Below are 4,272 nucleotides of genomic sequence, written 5' to 3' on the forward strand. Positions count from 1 at the left end.
ATAGGAACGTTATGATTCCTCACCGATTGAGTCAATTTGGAAGTTTACTCAGAATCAACGTTGATAAAAAGAGAAGCGTTGATAAAGAGAGAATCTAATGATATATAAGTCTTTCAGAGAAACGTTACGATATACTTCCGCCCGATATCAGAGATATCGCGAGACTGTTCCAATTAATCCGGTCAAACAAATCGCAAATTCATCAATTTCCACGAAGCGTAGCATTTAAATTCTGCACGAAAACGAATGGGGGGTTTAACATTGATTTACAACGTTATTCATAGATATTGGATTAATATTTCAATATTTTCGTACACTGAAGAAAAAGTTTCGTTGCATTGATTAAAATTCTGGTTTGAAAATGAACAAAGCAAAATTTTCTGGTAAAATCTATTATAATTTTTCTTAAGATAACCAGAATTCCACTTGATATATTATCGTTCATTCATTTTCAATCAGAAATTTTTCTCAGCGTACAATAAATTTTTCAAATATATTGATTGACTACAAAAAATAGAAACGTTCTCGAACCTTGAAATTTTTTTATCTTGTTGTCAACTAATACATTTGTAAAATTCGACATACAACATTTAAGGAAATACTACATTTCAAAAAATATCTATTTAAATAATTCTAGTAAATATTTACTAAATGTGAATATGTGTACATTTATTTAATACAACCATCATTAATTTGATTTAACTATCATTTTTTATTGAGTAAATAAATTTATTTACTGGAAGTAAATATTTAATTAGTACTATGTAATACTTTTTCAGTGAATAAATAAAATATTAGCCCTTAGCAGCTGTATTACATTTGTCGAAAAATTATTCAAGTCTGTTGATTGGCTATAAGAGATCCGAGAACTTATCTATTCAATTAATCAAATAGTTTTTGACACGTTTGAAAAATTTATGACAAATGAAATATTAGCCTAAAGGCGCCTGCAGACGATATGGCCAACGTATGCCAACATTAGCAAATATCATACATAATATATAACATACATAATTATCCATATTTAATGTAGTGAATATTTAGCGAATGTGTGCAGAGTTGGCCTATATCGTCTGAAGACGCACCTTTACAGTGCGTCGACAAAGAACGCACGACAAAGTCCAAGTTCCTGACACCCACAGGTGGGTGATAACTCGCAACAAGCACCAACAATACAAACATTCTCACCTAACGAGTTTCGTGACAAAACGACCGCGATTCCTCCTCGCCACTTTCCTGCTCACCGAGATCACTTCCAGCCGGCCGTCGTTACGCTTTTCCCACCGCGCGATCGCGGGAGAGGAAATTATCACTACGCACGATTCAGGAGTGTCGGTGTGAAGAATGATGTGGGTGTCCGCGTATACGTAGATATGGACGTGTTTGTGTGCGTACCGTCTGCTCTCTGCGTCGCACTTCTCCACCGCGTCTCACTCGCGGGTGTGCCGTGTACGTGGCACCGAGGTATAAAGAACAGGGTATGCGTGTTGCGTAAAAGCGAGAAGAGGAGATCGGAAGGCGGGCTTCGAGACGGTCGACGAACGACTGAATTCGTGCCGCGCCGGCACACCGCGACACACGTCAAGCATCTCGGCCACCTTTGATCTTTGGCCGTGGACCGACCCGCGCGTGTGGACCCTGGGATTTCGCACCGATAACGCCACGCGACGATCGGTGGTGGAAGTGACGTGCGCGCGAGGCGCCGGGACAGCTGTTCGCGAACCCGGGACTCGGGACGAGTCGGAGAAACGGGGGAAACCGCCGCGAATGAATCCGACACACGCGTTCTGCTTTCCCAAGTCCACGCGAGCTCTTGGATGAACTCTCGAAAGGCTAGGCTAGGTTGATAATGAGACTCGAAGCGATCTCGGACGAATACTGGCTTGAATCATATCGCAATTGAGTATTTTGCCGGCGAATTTTCAAGAGTTAATTCTAAAGGAAACTTGTGTGACCTTCGTCAAGATGATCCTTGACCAGAACATTAAATAATTTCTAATATATTACAAAAAACACTGAATATTACACTCAAAGCTCGGTTCTCGCGAAGCAATGAAATATAGTTAAGGGTTAAAATGAACATAAAAGGGAGATGTTTCAAAAATCTATTTTAGAAATAAATAAAGTGTATCGTAGTAAATATTCAACATCATAAATCAACATCCTCCTTTTATGTTCGTTTTGATTTTTAACTATATTTTATTGCTACTTACAAAATTGCTAATTGGATACTACGTTAAAACATTTTGTGCTCCGAAGAAAAAAATTGCTAATCTTTTTCCTAAAATTAATCATTTACGCTCGAAGATTTGCGAGGAAAGAAATTTGTGATAAAACGAATATAACCGCTATGCGAGATTATCGCTCTTAGTATCGCGATTAGCAATTCTACGTTTCATGTAATGAACTTTGCATTTCCGTCATGTTATTATCGAACACGTGGCACTTATTAATCGGGTCAAGTGAGGAATCGAAAGTCAGTCAAATAATCGATGTGCCAATGTAATATCACGGCTAACCAGGTCGGCGCCTGAATGTCCTCACGTTCAGAGCGCGTATTCCGGCTTCCACGTTTCAAATGATCTAGAGAATCTACTCGTAGAGTCAAGTCCGACTGCGAGCACCAATAATACTGCGCCACGCTAAAAACCAGAGAAACGCGTAATCCGAGATCCGCTTGCTGCAACGTCATCAGCCTCCAAGTATATGGAACGAGGAAGAAACGCAGTTTCTTTTGTCGATAGATTCTAGAAAGCGCATTCTAAAGGAAGCTCGTGACCCACATCAAAACTTCTCTTCTTTTTAGCTAAACGTCTGGCACGGTTTGCCTCTTCTCTTTTTCTTCTCACGTTGGAGGAAAAAAAAAGAGAAGAGGTAAACAAGAAGCTCAGCTAGAAAGAAGAAACAGACCTTTAGAATATTTTAGAATCTCTAGATAGTCCCCGACTAGCGGCTAAGTAAATTAATATATTACAAAATTGCTAATTAGTTGCTAAGATCGTTAAAAAAATTTGCATTCCGAAGAAAATTTGCTTTTGTTAAATTTTACTAATTTAAGGCATTTAAATAAGGCATTTAATTCTGGAGCGTTAATTATTTATTTTTCCTATTTATATATTGAATATTTATTGTTTATATGAAGGCAAGTTTATATATAAGCTTCTTATATTATCTCTAATTATCTGCCAAACGTTTGGAGCAAAGTTCAAATTATAGCGACTAATTAGTATATAATTTTCATCGCGTTAGTATTTACCGCTAATTTGATGGAAATCGTAATATGAAGGATTAGTGAAACATTATGAACAAATTATCAGCGCACACAAGTTTCCATAACACGTCATTATTTGTACTTTCAGCTGTATCGAGAAGGTCAATACTTGTAATATTCGATCAGCTGTAATTTCCCAATCAATTTTTCAACATAACTTTCTCAAGATTTATCAACAGAGTGTTCGAATTTCAATCATAATTACATAACAAAATGAAATATCAGAGAATATTTTCAGCGAATAATAAATAATGTAAAATCGGTATAAATGAAATAAATTACATAAAATCCGTTGTGCGTTATTTGTTAAATTACATGTAAAAAAACAGCCCTTATATCTAAAAAATCAAACACCATCAATTTACCGTCAAATAACCTAACCTAATGTCTGCTTATTAAGATTAGTGTTAAAATAAACCAATCAAGTGTTTCTTCCTGTATCACCCAGTATACTAATAGCATCACGGAAGCGTCGCTTACATTCTTAGGTCGTGGTTGAGGCTCTCGCGCGGCGAAGAGCTCCGCTCTCACGGAATTTCCACGTCACGTGCCGGAAGAGTACACCCGCAACCTTCGGGTTTCCGCAGACGCGATCTATCCTCAATGACGCTCGATCCACGACGCCATCGCATCGCCGATTCACCGGATCTCCCACCCGACGACCGGCGACCGGCGACGTTCGTTCCCGCGCGCGCGAGTACTCCGTTGAATCACACGCGTGCCGCGCAACCGGCTTCAGGTACTCGTACGCACTGACGGCGTTGCCGGACACGAACCGACCTAGTGATCAACGCCGCGGCCATCTTGCAGCCTGAAACTAGCGGAATCGATGGGACGCTGCGAGCGTCTCCTGTCGGCGTGGTGTGGCTTGGCTTGGCTTGGCTTTTCTCGGTCAGGTGTTTTTCCTTTTAGACGGTTCTTTAATGGTTCAAAAATAAAAGATCCCGCAGATCAATCGTTTTCTAGAGTGGAAACGTAAAGAGAAATAATTTATATATATA

At 39.3% G+C, this 4,272-nt stretch overlaps 1 protein-coding gene across 5 annotated transcripts in view; it reads right to left on the reverse strand.

Annotated features, from left to right (window-relative positions):
* The window catches only part of LOC108750551 (long-chain-fatty-acid--CoA ligase 4), a 26,627-nt gene that overhangs the window by 19,210 nt on the left and 3,145 nt on the right, over positions 1 to 4,272 (reverse strand). For 2 of the 5 annotated variants that reach the window (XM_018490049.1, XM_018490046.1), the window contains exon 1: positions 3,752 to 4,052. The exons of 2 other annotated variants lie outside the window; for them this stretch is intronic. The gene's annotated coding sequence lies outside the window, so the exon portion shown is untranslated. Of the gene's footprint in view, positions 1 to 1,188; positions 1,692 to 3,751; positions 4,053 to 4,272 lie in introns of those variants that run through there. One more of the 5 variants, XM_018490047.1, reaches the window with a different exon arrangement.

Source organism: Trachymyrmex septentrionalis, unplaced genomic scaffold (assembly GCF_001594115.1).
Source record: "Trachymyrmex septentrionalis isolate Tsep2-gDNA-1 unplaced genomic scaffold, Tsep1.0 scaffold37, whole genome shotgun sequence".
Classification (NCBI taxonomy): Eukaryota; Metazoa; Arthropoda; class Insecta; order Hymenoptera; family Formicidae; genus Trachymyrmex; species Trachymyrmex septentrionalis.